Raw genomic sequence first — 23,049 nt, forward strand, 5'->3', positions numbered from 1 at the left:
TAACTGTTGCTGGTAACCTTCTGTCGCAAATCACTCCTGACACTCTTCTCCACCCACTCCACCCTGCCTGCACTTTCTTCTTCACCTCTCTTCTGCACGTTTGGCAAAGATTTTACGCCAGATGCCCTTCCTTCCTTTTGGCAACCCTCCCCATTTATCCGGGCTTGGGACTGGCGCTAAGAATGCACTCGCTTGTACATCCTCAGTGGCTGGGTTAAAAAGAGGGAACCGTAAACAAAAGGATATATTATATATATATAAAAATAAACAAAACAAAAAAACAATTTTTACATGATTACACAATTTGCAAGTTTTATTCTCTCTGAAAAAATTTTTTTTTTAAAGAAGTAGATAGGTAGAGAAACAGATAGATATAGACATAGACAGACAGATAGACAGACAGATAGACAGACAGACAGACAGACAGACAGTCAGACTGACAAACAGATTTTTACTATATCAGATTTTCAGCACATTTGCTTTACATGTAGGGGGTGATAGATTAAGACAAGAGCAGATTTTAGCTCTCAAGATTGTACATCGACAGAGATCTGACCTGGCAAATCCCATTAGACTCCCAAAGCGCCGTATAAAATGCAGTCATTCTTTCAGAGCTGTGGATATTTAAGACAGTACAATGTAGTAGTATTACCTGTAGGCCAGTAAGGCCACACGAGAAAGACATTCTTCAAGAGCTGTGGATATTTAAGACAGTAGCGTTTAGTATTGCCTCTAGGCCACACGAGGAAGATATTCTTCCCGATCTGTGGATGTCAAGTTATTTAGGGAAATTTGCTTCAGCTCTTGCCCAAACTTGAAAAAGGTCTTAGCCATCCACAGGGAATTTATGGCACAACTGTTGTGGTTACACAGCCCCGAGCTGCCTCCCCGACACGTTCAAGCCACTCCACCCAGCTCGGACGTGCCGGAAACATCCGAGCGCTCGGCTCGCGCTCTGAGGAGACGAGCGCTGCACTGCACCAGGTGTTTGCCGTCAGCTTTCTGGCACACCTGCGGTAATCAGGCAGCCCTCTATAAGAAGTCTCCCCCAACGTCTCTCCGGGCTTCGACGTACTGAACCCTGCGACTCTCCCTCCGCGACTTCCACTTCACCGAGGGAGCCATCCGGTCAGCGGGTGTGTGGACAGTAGGAGGCAAATGGCTGGTTTCCAGTGTGATCCACAACTGTGACTGTGACCTGTGAAAAATTAAGAGGAAGGTTACTAGAACAGAAAATGGCAGAACTACCAGCCGACAGACTTACCTCAGAACCTCCTTTTACCCATGTAGGATTAGACGTCTTTGGGCCGTGGGGCGTTGTCACTCACCGCACTCGTAGAGGTAGTGCTGAAGGCAAGCAATGGGCAGTGTTATTCACGTGCATGAGCACAAGAGCTACACACATTCAAGTGTTAGACTCAATGTCCACTTCAAGCTTCATAAATGCCTTACAATGATTCTTTGCGGTCTGGGGACCTTCCAAACAGCTCCACTCTGATAGAGGCACACATTTTGTTGGAGTATGTAAAGAATTAATGTTCAACACTGATGATCCAGAACTGACAATCTACTTTGACAACCAGCGCTGCACCTGGACTTTCAACACCCCCCCCCCCCATTCCTCCCACATACTAGGTTGCTGGGAAAGACTGATAGGCGTTGCACGTCGTATTCTAGATGGAATGTTGCTGTGCTCTGACAGGGGCCGTCTCACGCACGAAGTGTTGACCACATTGATGGCAGAAGTCATGGCCATTTTGAATGCCTGACCACTGATTCCAGTGTCAACTGATGCCTACTATGTGCCTACTATTTTGACACCTACGATGATCCTCACTCAGAAGATAAATTCAGTGGCAGCTCCTCCAGGTGACTTCAGTCAAAAGGAGCTTCACAAAAATCAATGGAAACAAGTCCAATGTCTAGCAGACAGCTTTTGGAAGTGATGGAGACAGGAGTACCTGGTGACTCTACAGAAATGCTGAAAGTGGATCGATGACAAGCCAAACGTCCAAGTTGATGACATCGTCCTTATGAAAGACAGTCAGTCTAAACGCAATGAGTGGCTTGTTGGGCTTGTTGTGAAAACCTTACCTGGCAAAGATAACAAAGTTCGCAAGGTTGAAGTGAAAATCGTGAGGCAAGGAACAACGAAAACTTACCTGAGACCTGTCTCAGAACTTATCTTCCTTCTGTCTAAGGTCCTTTAGTTGATGGACATTCTGAGGTAGAACAACATATGGTTTGTAAATGATAACATTGGTTATTGTGCTTTGATAATTGATTTTGGTTAATTTATGCTAATGGTAGTGGCATACCAGTATACCAGGCAAGGAGCGTTCCACGCTGCGGGGTTTGGTAGACATTTCTAGTGGGACACTGTTCAGGGACGGACCAGCAGATTCTAAACAGCATGGTTATAGTTTAGCGTTGACTACACTACGAGCCTCGGTTAAATCTTTGTCTTCTTACAAAAAATTACAAAGGAAATAAGAAGTTCTTGTTCCGCTGAAGAGAAGAAATAAAGCTGAGGAGAAAAGAGACGAAAAGATAAAACATCAATCCTCAACAACAAGCAATGCTTCAGCATCATTTCCTTTAGTGTTAACTATCTGTCTAGCAGTAGAAAGCTGTAAACATGGTGCGAGGCCAGAATATTGCTTTTAAAAATACTTAAGTATTCAAAAGTACATTTTGTTTTTAATGTCAACGCATTGTTGTATCGTTACCATAATGCGTTTACAGTTTTTAATGCATTTACACAATACATACATTGTACATATACTGGTACACTCTGTCATGTCCATCTACCTCAGGCATGCATGTAAGTAACCTGCTAACTTCTATTTCAGTATCTCTGATATATATTCTCTGCACCATCACTTTATCACCTCTTATTTCACCTGTATGTGTCAATCCTTGTGTCTATAGCTTAAGGCTGTTGTGTTGTTGTGTTGCTATTCCATGTTAAGTACACAGAGCGCCATGAAACCAGAGTCACATTCCATGTGTGTGCAAACCTACATGGCCAATAAACATGATTCTGATATCTATGAGGAGCGATAAGAGGATGGTGGTGGACCAGGGGACGAGTCACCCAATGTTTTCCCCCTTTCTGCCTCTTAACCATTCATTTTTAGTCCATCCCAACTCTGCAGTTATTTGGTTCCTATGTTTCCTTCATCACCTCTAAATGAACTACAAGGAAAAATGGAACATAAATGAAGAAATTTGCGGAGGAAGAGTAAGCTATTATTTCCATGAAACAAACATCCTCTGTGTGGCTTTACCCTGAGCACTGGCTGCTTGTCCCTGCTTTTCTCCTCTTCCTCCTAATACTCCTCCTTATGTCCATTCATTTCCTCAGCTTATCTGGTACGTGTCAATGGCAGTGAAATCTGTGGATGAAAACACAGATGCACGTGGCCTTGACACTGCTGACTACTTGCCGGAAAAGCAAACAAATCAAGGTGTGTATGTGCGCTCGTGGATGTGAGTGAGCGTGTGTGTTAGTATCTGTGGAAATATCCTTCTGTTATGGAGACCTTAGGTCTGCCAGCCACGCCGTCCCATTAAGATAAGCCTGTCCTCCTCTCGGCAGAAGGATCAACAAATACCGAGGAAAACCTCCTGCTGGGACACACGCGCGCGCGCGCGCGCGCGCACACACACACACACACACACACACACACACACATACACACACACACACACACACACACACACACACACACACACACACACACACACACACACAATGTACAAACCAGCGGTGCTACTTTATGTATGAAACAGAGAACACACATCATCATTAGCCGCGCATATGACATCAGCCACACGCCATTCAGTATTATGCATGGATTCATTTCCAGTACTGGCAGGATATCCCATTTGTAAACCATTTCCTATTAACTCAAACTGTCAACTGAATCTACTGGTAGTTACAGCAATCATCTGAGAAAGGGGTTTTGGGGGGGGTACTGTCATCTATCTGTCTATTTAAAGATCATCACAGACTCATTGCTCGTTTAATCAACAAGTCAGTACCAGACTGAGAGTGTCTTTATGCATGCTCAATAATCCAGGTAAGAAAAGCAAAGAAAGTTGAATCGGTTCATCTGGACACAACGTTTATTGACAGAAACGTTTCATCATCATCTAAGCGACCTCTTCATTCTAAACTGACTGCAGGTGTCCCAACCTTTATAACAATACAGTGGCATCACAACCGAAACCAACGATCGCTTTCACATACAAACAGCCGTGACCATTAAAAAGAGTTACAATGGCCATGTGTACTATTCACAGAGGATAGTACTAGCACAGATTGATAGTACTAAATGTAGCATCCCCAGTTGATTGAAGGTTGTAGTCTTAAACTGATGGTTTATAAAGTTTCCGTTCATTCACATATAGTCTTCACAAACACACCTTAATAGCTAAAGGAAGAAAACAAAAAAATGCGTTTTAACATTTATAATAACACAACAAGAAAATATAGCAGCAAGCTACCTATCTTACAACATATTATTGTACAAATAAAGATGTACTGGAGACTTTATAAATTACGGTCAAACGCAGGGAGTTCGCTAAATTGTTTAGAAAAGTCATTCAAATTAAACTACATTGCTGTTTGTTTTTAACCGGACCAGAACAGCTGAATACACAAAACAATTTATCGGTATCGTAGTTCAAAATAAGAAACGTACACTTCGCTCAAAACAACCAAAATCAAACACAAATCCACTAACCTTGCGCCCCTATCAGCCAGGTGCTAAACAATATTACACACACCATTACGCGAGACCTCCAACACTTTGATGGTGATGATTTTCGTCCGCCGGCATTTGCAAACCTTTTCCCGCGTTTTTCTACTTCCTGTTTGCTTTTATTCTCCTAATTCCGGCTTGACACAACAACTGCGCATGAGCATCAGGCAGTATAATCGAACTTCAAAATAAAAGTGCATTTTAAGAAATAATACAATATCATAAACGGACATGCATGAGCACAAAAAAGAGCACTTACCAAAACAATAATATAACTCACTTAAAGGTTATTTACACTCCCACCAATCATGAATAGTTTGCAGACTGTAAACATGAATGATTTATAAACTCAAATGACCTTTAATCCAATAATTACTGAAAGTCTATATATGTCTATGTAATAGTCTAAGCAAAAAGGCAATGTGTCAAAATCTGTATGCCAAAGGATATGATTGTGGAGAACTCTGAAGGCAGTTACACAGCCTCCAGCATCACAATCAGTTTCTTTTTTTGTGATCAACAATTTTTATTTTTAAAAAACAGGACACAACATCGGAACACAAAGAGCCGTGGACATCAATAGCTCTGACAACGACTCCTAGAGGATAAATTCTGAGTCTCATCAGCAGCCAGTCAGACTAGCTTGGTCCAGTCAGAAAGGCACGAACTGATGAAGCCTCTTGGATGAGAGGCGGAACGTCTTCACGGATGTATACCAAGTCCAGTTGCACTTGATTCAACTCCTTTGGATAACCATGACCTGGATGAATGAGATCATTCACAGACAACAACAACAACAGGGCAGCACATTAGTAACAATGGTTAAGGATCAAAATAAAGGGGAACAAATGACATAATAAAAAAAAAACGTATCCATAGTAGCTGAGAGTAAGAGACAGACATTCCCAAGGGAAAAACAAATAATAGAGGACTGAAGAGAAAGAGAAAAAAAATACAACAACAATAAAACAAAACTATGCATTGTATATACAACTGTAGTATCTTGACTACATGAAACAAGCACACACACAGGATTTGTTTACTTATATATCGATGAAAACTTCGGGAGCACTACACAGCACAGCCATCCCGGCAGGCATTCATTACACAACATAACTACATCCGGGGAAAGGTCCTAGGTAGTAATGTGTAAACCAATTTACTCCTACTGCCACATAGTGGACATACAGGTAGGTGGATCTGGTTTATTACCCAAGTTACTACACTCCCCCACCGTTAGGCTAACAAAAAGTTTCTCCACAGGAATCAACAATACTAATAACCATGACACAAAGTAGGCATGTGCCAAATGTGACCTCCAACTAGTGTAATGTGATTCAACATGACTCATTATAGTCAACATTTAACAGTCAATTGTTTTTTTTAAGCATGTTTTCAATGCTACCTAGGAAGTTCAGGGTGGACTACCTGACTCCCGTGAGATCAAGGCACATTCTTGCCTTTCCTGGAACATGATCTCACCACTACCTATCATAGTCTTTCAGATAAGTTGGGGAACACTTCTGCCGGGTGGAGTGACGAACCTCCTGTGGTGGTGGTGTGACAGGTAAGACCACTCTTTCAGGGATCACCCTCTCTGGCCCCCGAGGTTCAACCGCAGGCCTCTGTTCAACGTCTGGGTTCTCTGATAGTCTCACAGGAGATACTTCTGAACTGCGTTCCAGCTCCTCTGGAAGTTCCATAGGTTGGTCTGGAGATTGGCAGGACTCCGGGTGACGTGCTCGCACCTGGTCAACTTATCTCCTCATCCTCTGTCCACTGCCACGAATCACAGTATAGGAAACAGGACCAGAAGACGACTCAACTGCAGCTGGAATCCATTTTGGTCCTAAGCCGTAATTCCTTGTGTATACAGAATCCCCGGGTGCAAATCTTCTCAGCTTGGCCGTTTTGTCATGATGTTCTTTCTGTTTCAGCTGTTTCTGTTGAATTTTCAACTTAAGGTTGGGTTTCAGTAGGTCAAACACAGATCTCAGTCGTCTGGACATCAACATTTCTGCAGGCGACAACCCTGTCATCGCCTGAGGGGTGATGCGGTAGCTGAACAAGAACCTGGAAATTCTGGCCTCGAGGCTACCTCCTCTCATTTTTTCCATCCCCTCTTTAAAGGTCTGCACCGCCCGCTCCGCTAAACCGTTAGAGGAGGGGTGGAACGGCGCTGAGGTGACATGCTGAATTCCGTTCTGTGACATACAATGGCTGAATCCCGCACTTGTGAAGCATCTGCCGTTGTCAGACACTAACATCTGTGGCAATCCGTGAACTGTGAAGCACTGCCGCAGCTTTTCAATTGTTGCATGTGTTGTAGAGGCATTCAAGCGGACAAACCTCTAGCCACTTCGAATGTGTGTCGATTATCACCAAGAACATCTTGCCCAAGAATGGCCCTGCGTACTCCACATGAATACGAGAACATGGCAGCTCGGGCCATTCCCAGGGGTGCAGTGGTGCATTAGGTGGCGATTTTCTGTTTTGCTGGCATTCCACACATATGCTGACCTCCTTTTCGATATCCTCATCCATCTGCGGCCACCACATGTAAGATCTTGCTAAACCTTTCATACGAGACATGCCCGGATGGGACTGGTGGAGTATCTTCAACAGAACAGACCGCCCCTGCAGAGGAATCACTGTTCTGGCTCCCCACAGGACACACCAATCTTGCGTACTCAGCTCCAGACGGCGGGTGTGATATGGCCTGAGTTGAGGATCCTTTACCTCTGGCCAGCCATTCAAGACATCGCTGTGCACCAGGGAGAGTATGGCATCCCTCGCCATCCACTTCCTGACTTGTGACATGTTCACCAGTACATCATCCATATGATCCATCATCCGAACTTGATCCTGTAGATTGTCGTCCTCAACCAGCTATGGAACCGGGAGTCTACTGAGAGCATCGGCATTACTATGATACTTGCCCGGCTTGTAGAATTATCTGTTACTCATATGCTCAAAGTGGAACTGCCCTTCTCTGAATTCTTGGGGAAACCATCTGGAGGACAGGTTTCATCTCATGGAATAAGGATAGTAAGGGCTTATGGTCATTGGCGATCGTGAATCTACGACCATAGAGATATTTATGAAATGTCTGTATTCCAAAGATCACGGCCAGGCCCTCTTTATCTAACTGAGAGTACCTTTTCTCAGAAGGAGTGAGTGTCCTTGACATAAACCCTAGTGGTTTTTCTGTGTCATCGGGCATCTTGTGCGAAAGCACTGCTCCCACCCCATACGATGAGGTGTCGCATGTTAGGATCAATTCTCTGTCCGCAGAGTAATGGACTAGGACGCTTGCTGATTGGAGAAGCTCTTGACTTTTGGAAAGCTTCATCTTGCTTTGTAGTCCATGCCCATTTTTCGTCTTTCCAGAGGAGCTGGTGCATCGGTGCAAGCAGCGTGGAGAGGTTGGGAAGGAAACAGTTATAGTAGTTAAGTAAACCAAGATTATGTCTTGAGCTCTGTGACACTGGACGGGGACGGAGCTTCCACAATGGCTTTAACCTTCGACTCCATCGGATGCAAACCCTGCGCGTCTACTTTATGTCCCAGATAGTACACCTCATTTTCCAGCAGTTGGCACTTGCCTCGTTTTAGCCGTAACCCAGCCTCCTCCAGCCTACTCAGCACTTCATTCAGGTTTCGCAGATGTTCTTCCTTGCTAGCCCCACTCCTCCATTAACAGTCTCTCACATATACGAGGATTATTTGTCTTCTCTACGATCTGATCACGCAGCATTTCACTTTCCATATTGTCAAACTTACATTTTTTCACGAACTCGCGCAGCGCTGCCACATAGTGATCCGTTGACTCACCCACAGCTTGAGCTCGTTGCCTAAAGCGGTACCTCTCGGCGACAACGTTCAGTTTCGGGGTGAAATACGTCTCCAAAGCCTGCACAGATCCATCGTAGGTATCAGCCGTGAGCGGCGAGGTGCTGTAGATTCTTTGTCCCTCTATTCCTAAGCAGTGAACTAGCAAGGCTCTCTTTCTCTCGGCAGGAAAGTCAGTTTCCCCGATAGCAAGCAGGTAATTGTCGAACAACTTTTTCCACGCAGCAAATGCGGTTTTCGGTTTACCTGGGCACTCCAGGAACACGGCAGGAGGTTGCAAGGAGAGCAAAGCCATCTCTTCGTCACTTCTACTCTCGTCGCCACTTTGTTGTGTAGTTGGTTCAGTATCAGACATCAACACATGAAGCAGAGGAACAGGGGAGCGTGTACTTTACTTAGCACTGTTTTTCATCAACACGTTTTACTTCTTCTAATCCTTCTAAACATGCGTAACTCACAGTACCTGGAACATATAAACCATAGTAGTGCCACCTAGCGGTCTCCAACGTAAATAGCTTTAACAGAACACCTGGATTGAGCAGGCACGTCTGATAGTAGATGAATGTGGCTGTTCAACCCGAGAGAAACGGAAGAGGATTGTGGAGAGTTTAAAGGGTCCTGCGTTGGAGATAGCACAAGCTGTGTGAGCTAATGACCCTGAATCTGCACCCGAGGAATACATACAGGCCCTTGAGAGAGCTTTTGGGACCTCTGAGACAGCTGAGGACCTCTACTTCTCTTTCAGAGCTCTTCGCCAATGCCCAGGTGAGAGACTGACTTTTTGAGAAGGATGGAGCGGCTGCTAACCAAAGTAGTGCAGAGAGGTGGGTTAGCCTCTAGTCAAAGAGACAGCGCTTGTGTGGAACAGCTCCTCCAGGGAGCCACTGAGTCAGACATAATGCTTCTACAGTTGCGGTTGCGAGAGAGGAAGAGCAACCCCCCCTCTTTTCTAACACTGCTAAATGAAATCCGAGAAGAAGAGGATCAACAGTCAGTAAGACGCAAAACCATTTGATGCCTGCAACATGTTCCAAAGAAGCTGGGACAGGGGCAACAAAAGACTGGGAAAGTTGAAGAATGCTCAAAAAACATCTGTTTGGAACATTCCACAGGTGAACATGTTAATTGAAAACAGGTGAGTGTCATGATTGGGTATAAAAGGAGCATCCCCAAAAGGCTCAGTCATTCACAAGCAAGGATGGGGCGAGGTTCACCACTTTGTAAACAACTGCGTGAGCAAATAGTCCAACAGTTTAAGAACAACGTTTCTCAACGTACAATTGCAAGGAATTTAGGGATTTCATCATCTACAGTCCATAATATCATCAAAAGATTCAGAGAATCCAGAGAAATCTCTGCACATAAGCGGCAAGGCCGAAAACCAACACTGGATGCCCGTGACCTTCGACCCCTCAGGCGGCACTGCATTAAAAACTGACATCATTCTGTAAAGGATATTACCACGTGGGCTCAGGAGCACTTCTGAAAACCATTGTCAGTTAACACAGTTCGTCGCTACATGTACAAGTGCAAGTTAAAACTATACCATGCAAAGCCAAAGCCAGATATCAACACCACCCAGAAACACCGCCGGCTTCTCTGGGCCCGAGCTCATCTGAGATGGACTGACGCAAAGTGGAAAAGTGTGCTGTGGTCTGACGAGTCCACATTTCAAATTGTTTTTGGAAATCATGGATGTCGTGTCCTCCGGGCTAAAGAGGAAAAGGACCATCCAGATTGTTATCAGCACAGAGTCCAAAAGCCAGCATCTGTGATGGTATGGGGGTGTGTTAGTGCCCATGGCATCATGGGTAACTTGCACATCTGTGAAGGCAGCATTAATGCTGAAAGGTACATACAGGTTTTGGAGCAACATATGCTGCCATCCAAGCGACGTCTTTTTCAGGGACGTCCCGGCTTATTCAGCAAGACAATGCCAAGCCACATTCTGCACATGTTACAACATCTTGGCTTCGTGGTAAAAGAGTGCGGGTACTAGACTGGCCTGCCTGCAGTCCAGACCTGTCTCCCATTGAAAATGTGTGGCGCATTATGAAGCACAAAATACGGCAACGGAGACCCCGGACTGTTGAGCAGCTGAAGTCGTACATCAAGCAAGAATGGGAAAGAATTCCACCTACAAAGCTTCAACAAGTAGTGTCCTCAGTTCCCAAACACTTATTGAGTGTTGTTAAAAGGAAAGGTGATGTAACACAGTGGTGAACATGCCCCTATCCCAGTTTTCTTGGAACGTGTTGCAGGCATCAAATTCAAAATGAGTGGATATTTGCAAAAAAAACAATAAAGTTTATCAGTTTGAACATTAAATATGTTGTCTTTGTAGTGGATTCAACTGAATATAGGTGGCAAAGGATTTGCAAATCATTGTATTCTGTTTTTATTCACGTTTTACACAACGTCCCAACTTCACTGGAATTGGGGTTTGTAGAAAAATGCATGATAACAAAACAGCGTAAGGTGCATATGAGTGTGTCAGCTGTTCAGTAACCTGACTGTCTGTGGAAAGAAACTTTCTGAGATGCGTGGTGTGTGATTTGATGCTCAAGTAACACTATTTTAGATGGAAGGAGTGAGAACAGAACATGAGCGGGCTGGCTGGTGTCCTTCATGATGTAAATACAGTGTGACAAATATGCAAAAATAGTGGCTATCTGGAAGGGGACAAATACTGGTCCACGGCACTGGATTAGATTGACCCCTTAATAAAATCAGTGTCAGCCTCTCTAGAGCAACGGCCACAGAGAAACAGAAAACAGTCTTTGTCATTTCCTAGATTTAAATGTGGGTCTTTTTACTGTCCAGTGTATTTTATCAACGTTGATTCAATAATATTTACTAGTACTGTTTGTGTGTGGGCTCCTGTCTTTGTGTTTTTTGTGTTTGTGGGGAAGTGCATGTGTGACTGAGCGGAGCGTGTGGAGGAAATACAAACACATGTGGTCCTCCTGCTACTACTCGGGAAAGCAAACATGTTCTGCGGTGTGTATGTTTGCCTCCGTGTGGCAATATGCACACACGTGTGTGTGTGTGTGTGTGTGTGTGTGTGTGTGTGTGTGTGTGTGTGTGTGTGTGTGTGTGTGTGTGTGTGTGTGTGTGTATGTCTATTTATCTGTGTGTGATGCAAACTGAACCTGTCTTGCAACATTTCTGAATTGTCTATGGTCTGTGTGTGTGTCTGTGCCAGTGCACAAGTGTCAGGTCTTGCAAAATGTCTCAGGACAACTACATTGTTTATATCATGGACATTGTGAAGCAACTCATTGTGTACGCTTGCCTATATGTTGTGGTGACAGACTGAATGGGGGTGTGCATGTGCTGTGGTGAGTGAGTGAAAAGGGGAGTGGCTGTTTTTTGTTTTGGTTTCTTATTGTAAAGCTTAAAACAGTAACACACATTGTTTAAAGCACAGGTCCATTTCAGTGGTAGCCTACAACAAAGAGTCAATGCGGGATCCATAAAGGTTTAGAGGACAAAAAAAAAGAAGCCTGACTAGGTCTCGATGTCTTAATTTAAGATGAAACTAGTATTGTGATAGCCATGATCAAAAAAGATTTTCTTTCTTTTCTTCTTTTTTTCATCAACATGATTACTCAGGGAATGTCTCATAGTGTAGATTATAGGCCTGATAGCTTGGTCTATAACCCTGAGACCATCTCCCCACCCTGCTGGATTGTTCCCAAGCCATCCTCTCCTAAGTGTGTGAATCACAATAATCAAATAATCATTCCGCTGGTGGTGGTGAAATGTGCAGCGAAGTACGAAATAACCGACAGAACCAAACAGCTAATGTTATCAAGAATGTGACCACATATCGTCCAAAGCGTCGGTCGTCAAAACTGTCAACAAGGTGTCTAATTCCAATTAATATTCCACCAATTGGTAGCTCTAAAGATCTGCCTATTACTGGTCACTTCCACAAGGTGCTTACATTTGGTTTTATAAATATCAGATCACTGTCTACCAAAGCCTTACTGAGAAATGATCTGATTCTTGAACATAGTTTGACATTATTGGATTATGTGAAACATGGCTGAAACCAAATGTTTTTTTTCTCCACCCAACTATACTTATGCCCATGTAGCTAGGGCAAATAAACAATGTAGGGGTGTTCCCTTAATATCTAAATATATTTTTAATCTGACTTCTAGACTTGAATCTAAATTTTAGTCTTTTAAGACTCTTGTTCTTGGTCCATCTCCCTCAGCCATGAATAGACTCGGCTCAGTCCAGATTGTGATACTCTATCGGCCTCCTGGCTGTTACTCATTATTTCTTGAAGAATTTAGAGAACGTGTCTCAGGCCTTGTTACTCACTCTGATGAGATTCTAAATTTTAGCAGTTTCAATATTTATGTGAATAAGGCTGCTGGTCCTCCAACTAAAGCCTTTCTGGCACTAGTTGAGACTTTTAGGTTCACTCAGTTTGTTCAAGAGTCGACTCACTACAGTGGTAACAATCTTGATGTGGTTTAATCTAAAGGGACAGCTGTTTCTGGTCTGACTGTCTTGATGGGTTTTTACCTAAAGGGTTAGCTGTTTCTGGTCTGACTGTCTTGATGTTGTTTTATCTAAAGGGATAGCTGTTTCTGATCTGAATGTCCTGATGTGGTTTTATCTAATGGGAGAGCTGTTTCTGGTCTGACTGTCTTGATGTGGTTTTATCTAAAGGGAAAGCTGTTTCTGGTCTGACTGTCTTGATGTGGTTTTATCTAAAGGGAGAGCTGTTTCTGGTCTGACTGTCTTGATGTGGTTTTATCGAAAGGGAAAGCTGTTTCTGGTCTGACTGTCTTGATGTGGTTTTATCTAAAGGGAGAGCCGTTTCTGGTCTGACTGTCCTGATGTGGTTTTATCTAAAGGGAGAGCTGTTTCTGGTCTGACTGTCTTGATGTGGTTTTATCTAAAGGGAGAGCTGTTTCTGGTCTGACTGTCTTGATGTGGTTTTATCTAAAGGGAGAGCTGTTTCTGGTCTGACTGTCTTGATGAGGTTTTACCTAAAGGGAAAGCTGTTTCTGGTCTGTCTGTCTTTATGTGGTTTACTCTAAAGCGACAGCTGTTTCTGGTCTGACTGTCTTGATGTGGTTTTATCGAAAGGGTTAGCTCTTTCTGGTCTGAATTTCTTGATGTGTTTATCTCTAAAGGGTTAGCTGTTTTAGGTCCGAATGCCTTGTTGTGTGTTTTCCTAAAGGTTTATGTGTTTCTGCTCTGAATGACTTGATGTGGTTTTATCTAAAGGAATAGCTGTTTCTGGTCTGAATGTCTTGATGTGGTTTTATCTAAAGGAAAACCTGTTTCTGGTCTGAAGGTTTTGATGTGGTTTTATCTAAAGGAAAAGCTGTTTCTGGTCTGAAGGTCTTGATGTGGTTTTATCTAAAGGGTTAATTGTTTCAGGTCTGAATGTCGTGCTATTGTTTTATCTAAAGGGTTAGCTGTTTCTGGTCTGACTGTCTTGATGTGGTTTTATCTAAAGGAAAAGCTGTTTCTGGTCTGAAGGTCTTGATGTGGTTTTATCTAAAGGGTTAGCTGTCTCTAGTCTGAATGTTTTGATGTGGTTTTATGTAAACTGACAGCTGTTTCTGGTCTGACATTCAGATCAGAAACAGCTATCCCTTTAGATAAAACAACATCAAGACAGTCAGACCAGAAACAGCTAACCCTTTAGATAAAACAATAGCACGACATTCAGACCTGAAACAATTAACCCTTTAGATAATACCACATCAAGACCTTCAGACCAGAAACAGGTTTTCCTTTAGACAACAGGAAAAGCTGTTTCTGGTCTGAATGTCTTGATGTTGTTATATCTAAAGGGTTAGCTGTTACTGTTCTGACTCTCTTGATGTGGTTTTATGTAACGGGTTAGCTGTTTCTGGTCTGACTGTCTTGATGTGGTTTTAACTAAAGGGAGAGCTGTTTCTGGTCTGACTGTCTTGATGTGGTTTTATCTAAAGGGAAAGCTGTTTCTGGTCTGACTGTCTTGGTGTGGTTTTATCTAAAGGGTTAGCTGTTTCTGGTCTCACTGTCTTGGTGTGGTTTTATCTAAAGGGTCAGCTGTCTCTGGTCTGACTTTCTTGATGTGGTTTTTTTCTAAAGGGATCGCTTTTTCTGATCTGAATGTCTTGATGTGGTTTTATCTAATGGGTTAGGTGTTTCTGGTCTGACTGTCTCGATGTGGTTTTATCTAAAGGGAAAGCTGTTTCTGATCTGAATGTTTTGATGTGGTTTTATCTAAAGGGTTAGCTGTTTCTGGTCTGAAAGTTTTGATGTGGTTTTATCTAAAGGGTTAACTGTTTCTGGTCTTACTGTCTTCATGTGGTTTTATCTAAAGGAAAAGCTGTTTCTTGTCTGAATGTCTTGATGTGGTTTTATCTAAAGGAACATCTGTTTCTGGTCTGAATGTCTTGATGTTGTTTTATGTAAAGGGTTAGCTGTTTCTGGTCTGAATGTTTTGATGTTGTTTTATCTAAAGAACATCTGTTTCTGGTCTGAAGGTCTTGATGTGGTTTTATCTAAAGGGTTAACTTTTTCTGGTCTTACTGTCTTGATGTGGTTTTATCTAAAGAACATTTGTTTCTGGTCTGAATGTCTTGATGTGGTTTTATCTAAAGCGACGGCAGTTTCTGGTCTGACTGTCTTCATGTGGTTTCATCCAAAGGGTTAGCTGTTTCTGGTTTGACTGTCTTGATGTTGTTATATCTAAAGGGTTAGCTGTTACTGTTCTGACTCTCTTGATGTGGTTTTATGTAAAGGGCTAGCTGTTTTTGGTCTTAATGGCTTGATGTGGTTTTATCTAAAGGGTTAGCTGTTTCTGGTCTGAATGTCTTGATGTGGTTTTATTTAAAGAACATCTGTTTCTGGTCTGAATGTCTTGATGTGGTTTTATCTAAAGGGACAGCTGTTTCTGGCCTGACTGTCTCGATGTGGTTTTATCTAAAGGGTTAGCTGTGTCTGGTCTGAATGTCTTGATGTGGTTTCATCTAAAGGGATAGCTGTTTCTGGTCTGACTGCCTTGATGTAGTTTTATGTAACGGGATAGCTGTTTCTGGTCTGAATGTTTTGATGTTGTTTTATCTAAAGGGTTAGCTGTTTCTGGTCTGACTCTCTTGTGGTTTTATCTAAAGGGTTAGCTGTTTCTGGTCTAAATGTGTTGATGTGGTTTTGTCTAAAGGAAAAGCTGTTTCTGGTCTGAAGGTCTTGATGTGGTTTTATCTAAAGGGTTAATTGTTTCAGGTCTGAATGTCATGCTATTGTTTTATCTAAAGGGTTAGCTGTTTCTGGTCTGACTGTCTTGATGTGGTTTTATCTAAAGGAAAAGCTGTTTGTGGTCTGAAGGTCTTGATGTGGTTTTACCTAGTGGGTTACTTGTCTCTGGTCTGAATGTTTTGATGTGTTTTTATGTAAACGGACAGCTGTTTCTGGTCCGACTATCTTGATTTGTTTTTTTTCTAAAGGGATCGCTTTTTCTCATCTGAATGTCTTGATGTGGTTTTATCTAATGGGTTAGGTGTTTCTGGTCTGACTGTCTCGATGTGGTTTTATGTAAAGGGTTAGCTGTTTCTGCTCTGAATATCTTGATGTGGTTTTATCTAAAGGGTTAGCTGTGTCTGGTCTGAATGTCTTGATGTGGTTTCATCTAAAGGGATACCTGTTTCTGGTCTGACTGTCTTGATGTGGTTTTATGTAAAGGATAGCTGTTTCTGGTCTGAATTTTTTGATGTTGTTTTATCTGAAGGGTTAGCTGTTACTGGTCTGACTCTCTTGATGTGGTTTTATCTAAAGGGTTAGCTGTTTCTGGTCTGAATGTGTTGATGTGGTTTTGTCTAAAGGAAAAGCTGTTTCTGGTCTGAAGGTCTTGATGTGGTTTTATCTAAAGGGTTAATTGTTTCAGGTCTGAATGTCGTGCTATTGTTTTATCTAAAGGGTTAGCTGTTTCTGGTCTGACTGTCTTGATGTGGTTTTATCTAAAGGAAAAGCTGTTTCTGGTCTGAAGGTCTTGATGTGGTTTTATCTAAAGGGTTAGCTGTCTGACTTTCTTGATGTGGTTTTACCTAGTGGGTTACTTGTCTCTAGTCTGAATGTTTTGATGTGTTTTTATGTAAACGGACAGCTGTTTCTGGTCTTACTGTCTTGATGTGTTTTTTTTCTAAAGTGATCGCTTTTTCTGATCTGTATGTCCTGATGTGGTTTTATCTAAAGGGTTAGCTGTTTCTGGTCTGACTGTCTTGATGTGGTTTTATCTAAAGGGTTAGCTGTTTCTGGTCTGACTGTCTTGATGTGGTTTTATCTAATGGGTTAGGTGTTTCTGGTCTGACTGTCTCGATGTGGTTTTATGTAAAGGGTTAGCTGTTTCTGGTCTTATTGTCTTGATGTGTTTTTTTTCCAAAGGGATCGCTTTTTCTGATCTGAATGTCTTGATGTGGTTTTATCTAATGGGTTAGGTGTTTCTGGTCTGACTGTCTCGATGTGGTTTTATCTAAAGGGTTAGCTGTCTGGTCTGACTTTCTTGATATGGTTTTACCTAGTGGGTTACTTGTCTCTAGTCTGAATGTTTTGATGTGTTTTTATGTAAACGGACAGCTGTTTCTGGTCTGACTATCTTGATGTGTTTTTTTTCTAAAGGGATCGCTTTTTCTGATCCGAATGTCTTGATGTGGTTTTATCTAATGGGTTAGGTGTTTCTGGTCTGACTGTCTCGATGTGGTTTCATCTAAAGGGTTAGGTGTTTCTGGTCTTAATGTCTTGATGTGGTTTTATCTAAAGGGTTAGCTGTTTCTGGTCTGAATGATTTGATGTGGTTTTATCTAAAGGGTTAACTGTTTCTGGTCTGAATGTCTTGATGTGGTTTCATCTAAAGGGATACCTGTTTCTGGTCTGACTGTCTTGATGTGGTTTTATGTAAAGGATAGCTGTTTCTGGTCTGAATTTTTTGATGTTGTTTTATCTGAAGGGTTAGCTGTTACTGGTCTGACTCTCTTGATGTGGTTTTATCTAAAGGGTTAGCTGTTTCTGGTCTGAATGTGTTGATGTGGTTTTGTCTAAAGGAAAAGCTGTTTCTGGTCTGAAGGTCTTGATGTGGTTTTATCTAAAGGGTTAATTGTTTCAGGTCTGAATGTCGTGCTATTGTTTTATCTAAAGGGTTAGCTGTTTCTGGTCTGACTGTCTTGATGTGGTTTTATCTAAAGGAAAAGCTGTTTCTGGTCTGAAGGTCTTGATGTGGTTTTATCTAAAGGGTTAGCTGTCTGACTTTCTTGATGTGGTTTTACCTAGTGGGTTACTTGTCTCTAGTCTGAATGTTTTGATGTGTTTTTATGTAAACGGACAGCTGTTTCTGGTCTTACTGTCTTGATGTGTTTTTTTTCTAAAGTGATCGCTTTTTCTGATCTGTATGTCCTGATGTGGTTTTATCTAAAGGGTTAGCTGTTTCTGGTCTGACTGTCTTGATGTGGTTTTATCTAAAGGGTTAGCTGTTTCTGGTCTGACTGTCTTGATGTGGTTTTATCTAATGGGTTAGGTGTTTCTGGTCTGACTGTCTCGATGTGGTTTTATGTAAAGGGTTAGCTGTTTCTGGTCTTATTGTCTTGATGTGTTTTTTTTCCAAAGGGATCGCTTTTTCTGATCTGAATGTCTTGATGTGGTTTTATCTAATGGGTTAGGTGTTTCTGGTCTGACTGTCTCGATGTGGTTTTATCTAAAGGGTTAGCTGTCTGGTCTGACTTTCTTGATATGGTTTTACCTAGTGGGTTACTTGTCTCTAGTCTGAATGTTTTGATGTGTTTTTATGTAAACGGACAGCTGTTTCTGGTCTGACTATCTTGATGTGTTTTTTTTCTAAAGGGATCGCTTTTTCTGATCCGAATGTCTTGATGTGGTTTTATCTAATGGGTTAGGTGTTTCTGGTCTGACTGTCTCGATGTGGTTTCATCTAAAGGGTTAGGTGTTTCTGGTCTTAATGTCTTGATGTGGTTTTATCTAAAGGGTTAGCTGTTTCTGGTCTGAATGATTTGATGTGGTTTTATCTAAAGGGTTAACTGTTTCTGGTCTGACTGTCTTGATGTGGTTTTATCTAAAGGGACAGCTTTTTCTGGTCTGACTGTCTTGATGTGGTTTTATCTAAAGTGTTAGCTGTTTCTGGTTTGAATGTCTTGATGTGGTTTTATCGAAAGGGACAGCTGTTTCTGGTCTGACTGTCACCCGGAGGAAGCCCGCGCAGACACGGGGAGAACATGCACACGCCACACAAAAAGCACCTTGGACGGCCTAGGTTTTGAACCCAGGATCTTCTTGTTGTGAGGCAACAGTGCTAACCATCGGACCACCTCCATGTAAACCCAATGGAAAGAACCTGTGTGTAGACTATTGCCAAGGACATCTGCATTTTTTTTCAATTTGATGAAATTTCTAGAAATGCAGGAATTTAATGGCATAATATAATGACACATTGAATTTGGCGCTTTTGTGGATTTTTTTTTTAAATCTCAGTTTTGGCTGAACAGAAGCTTGATCTAGACAAAACAGTATTAGGGTGCTGGCCTTTCTGTACCCTGATCAATAATTAACTCGGCCATTATGTCACTCTTTTTCATGCTTCTTTAGCCTTCCAACTCCCATCCACATTACTTAATATGATACATTTGTTTCCCTTGAAAAATCAAGACCTGGCTCTTTCTAAGGACATACAGTTGCTGAACCTTGTGCTTGTGCCCATAAAAGCAAGAAGAATAAGAACAGGATGATAGACATTATTTGACCTATTGTTTACTAGTATATAGTATACCCATATGCACATTATATGACATCATAAGTCGGTGTCATAGAATGATGTGTTCTGTTCTACACGGGTCTGTACAATGAGTTTCAGTCTGCGGTGGCTGAGGTCCACTTGTTTTGAAAGCAGGAGGATTAAAATAAGGAACCAAACTAGACTTGTTTGTGATGGCAATATCCTTGTTCAATTCAATTCAATTCAATTCAATTCAATTCAATTTATTGTCATTAAAAATAATGTGCAGGCACATGTTAAAAATGAAATGAGGGCTGTGGCTTCACCAAACAGTGCACGACAGACACAGACAAACACAGCAAACACAGTATAAGATATACACACATGAAGACCAAAAGCTAAAAATAAGTTAAAAGAGAGCTGGAGTACAAAATATTTAAAAATATCTACAGACATTCAGTGGGTAGCCAGGTTCAGGTGGGCAACAGCTTGTGGAAAGAAGCTGTTTTTGAGCCTGTTAGTGCGGGCTCTGAGGCTCCTGTAGTGCCTCCCAGAGCGCAGGGGGAGAACAGTCCATGGTTGGGGTGGGTGGGATCTCTGCTGATGCTCAGACCCCTTCGAAGGCAGCATTTGTGATAAATGTCTTTTATGGCTGGGAGCGGGGTACCGGTGATATGCTGGGCCGCCTTGACGATCCGCTGCAGAGCTTTCTGGTCTACTGAGGTGCAGCTGTCGTACCACACTGAGATGCAGATGGTCAGGATGCTCTCTATGGTGCAGTGGTAGAAGTTGGTGAGAATTTTGGGGGGTAGACGGGTGCTCCTCAGCCTCCTCAGGAAATGCAGGCGCTGTTGGGCCTTTTTCACAAGGGCCTGGGTGTTTAATGTCCATGAAAGGTCCTCGCTGATGTGGACTCGAAGGAATTTAAAGCTGGAAACACGCTCCACTTCCACCCCATTGATGTGAATGGGGGAGTGGCTGCAGCTTCTGGACCTCCTGAAGTCCACAATCAGCTCCTTTGTCTTCTGCACATTAAAGACAAGATTGTTGGTAGTACACCATGATGTGAGGTGCTCAATCTCGTCTCTGTAGGCTATCTCCTCATTGTTGGTGATACTGCCAATGACTGTTGTGTCATTTGCAAACTTAACTATAACATTTGAAGGGTGAGTTGGCAGGCAGTCGTGGGTAAAGAGGGAGAAAAGGAGGGGGCTCAGAACACAGCCTTGAGGGGCACCTGTGCTGAGGGTCAGGGTGGAGGAGGTGTGGTCACCTAACCTAACAGACTGAGGTCTGTTGGTCAGGAAGTCCAGGATCCAGTTACAGAGGGAGGGGTTGAGGCTAAGGGAGAGGAGTTTGGTGGTTAGTTTGGCGGGGATGATAGTGTTGAAGGCAGAGCTGTAATCTATAAACAGCATCCGGATGTATGTGTTGTTAAGTTCAAGGTGGGTCAGAGCAACGTGCAGGGCAGTGGCAATGGCCTCCTCGGTAGACCTTTTGGGACGGTAGGCGAACTGATGTGGGTCGAATGTGGGGGGGATAATGTTTTTGATGTGAGCCAGAACCAGTCTTTCAAAGCACTTCATGGTAATGGGGGTGAGTGATATGGGTCGGTAGTCATTCAGATATGTGGATGTTGGTTTCTTGGAGACAGGAATGATAGAGGTGGTCTTAAAGCCTGCCGGGACTTTAGATTGGGACAATGAGAGGTTAAATACAGGTGTGAAGACCTCGGCCAGCTGGTCGGCACATTCCCGGTAGACCCAACCCGGTATGCCGTCTGGTCCGGCAGCCTTCCGTGTGTTCACTCTGCGCAGTGATTCTCTGACCTCCGCGACAGATAGAGTGAGCACCTGCTTTTCTGGGTGGCTGGGGATTTTTGTGGCTGGGTCAGTATTGTCCTTGTCGAAGCGGGCATAGAAATGATTTAGCTTGTCTGGCAGAGAGGCATCATGGACAGTGGGACCGCGATTAGAGCTTTTGTAGTCTGTGATAGACTGAATGCCTTGCCACATTCGCCGAGGATCAGGGTTATTGTGAAAGTGGTCCTCTATTCATAGGGAATATTTATGTTTGGCTGTTCTGATGCCCTTTTTGAAGTTGGATCTGGCTGCGCTGTAGGCCTCAGTTACCTGACTTGAACGCTGCATCCCGGACTTTCAGCAGCTGCCGGACCTCACTGGTCTTCCAGGGTTTCTGGTTTGGAAAGGTGCGGACTGATTTTGTTGTGACACTCTCAGTGCAAAAGTTAATGTAGGCTAGTATGGCAGATGTCTCTTCATTAATGTCTATATGGGAGCCATGGGTAGCTGAATGTGCAAAAATACTCCAGTCTGTGTTGTCAAAACAGTCCTGGAGTTCAGAGACTGTTCCGTCTGGCCAGACAGTGATTGTCTTTACTGCTGGCTTGACCCGTTTTATTAGGGGTTTGTAGGCTGGGACCAGGAACAGGCAGAGGTGGTCAGAATGCCCCAGATGAGGGCAGGGAGTAGCTTTGTAGGAGTCGTTGATGTTTGTATAGAGATGGTCCAAGGTGTTATGTCCCCTAGTGGGGCAGAAGACATGCTGATGGAATTTGGGCAATACAGCCCTGAGGTTAGCCTGATTAAAGTGTGATTAAAAGCAATGGTGTGATGTTGAATAATGATGATTACTTGTGGATAAACGCAATGGTGTGATGTTTAATAATGATGATTACAACGTATTGATTGGAATAAGGGATATAAGGATAGATTAATCATTGGGAAATCATATGCATAAGGAACAAGGCTTGTTACAAGGACATGAGGGGCTATAGTGGCAGTGGAAACGTATTGAGTATGTCAGCAGACAGAGGAATGCAGAGTAAATTATAGGAAGAGAAGTGGGGGGCAATAAAACGATAAGATGTCCCAAGAAGAAGAGTGTGTCTATCTCCATGGAAGGTAAAAGAGTGAGGGTCGCTGACCTTAGATAAGGTTAGCGGCTCTGAATATGAAAGGGAACAATAAGGGTGTTGTGGCCAAGGGGGAGTAGAGACAAGATGTGCTGTGATTTGTGGTTTCAGAAATAGGAACAGGATTTTACGACGGCAGCTGCAACAAGGAGGTCACTGCAGATGTAGAAGAAGATTACCTGGAGTCCAGATATCAGTGAGGCGGAAATGGGGTCAGATTAACGGACCAATCACAAAGAAGACCACACATTCATGTTCAGTCAACACTTTGTATAGTATAAAGACTGGGTCAGGGAAAGGAGAGAGAGTCAGACTTCGTGAACTGACACAATCTGTTGCTTGTCAGGGATAGGAAGATCTAGACCCAGAGCTCTGTATGCTTTATCCATTTACTGCTAAATAAAACGGATGGTTTTGAGACTGAACATCTTCTCCTATTGCTTTATCAACAAACACGCAGGACTACGCTCTCACATAGATGAAAATGAGTTGGTAGAGTGAGCTGCAGTCCAACAAAAGTAACCACCTATGATAAAGGCATTGTCCGGGTGTTGGGTCTGTTGTCTGCTGATGGCACATTGTAGCTGCTTCAGTGCTACCTTAGCATTAGCATGTGGGGGGGATGTATACAGCGGCGATGGTAATGGCCGTTAGCTCCCTGGGCAGGTAAAAAGGCCAGCACTGAATCATAAGCAGCTCCAGATCAGCAGAGCAATGCCTTTCAACCATCTTTCTATTGTTGCACCAAGAGGTAT

General features: G+C 43.0%; 1 long non-coding RNA gene across 1 annotated transcript in view; it reads left to right on the top strand.

Annotated features, from left to right (window-relative positions):
- The window catches only part of LOC130127092 (uncharacterized), a 58,239-nt gene extending 35,738 nt beyond the window's left edge, over positions 1 to 22,501 (top strand). The window contains exon 3 of the long non-coding RNA XR_008811798.1: positions 22,406 to 22,501. This is a non-coding gene — a long non-coding RNA (uncharacterized LOC130127092). The remainder of the gene's footprint in view (positions 1 to 22,405) is intronic.
- The last annotated feature ends 548 nt before the right edge of the window (positions 22,502 to 23,049 follow it).

Source organism: Lampris incognitus, chromosome 17 (assembly GCF_029633865.1).
Source record: "Lampris incognitus isolate fLamInc1 chromosome 17, fLamInc1.hap2, whole genome shotgun sequence".
NCBI lineage: Eukaryota > Metazoa > Chordata > Actinopteri > Lampriformes > Lampridae > Lampris > Lampris incognitus.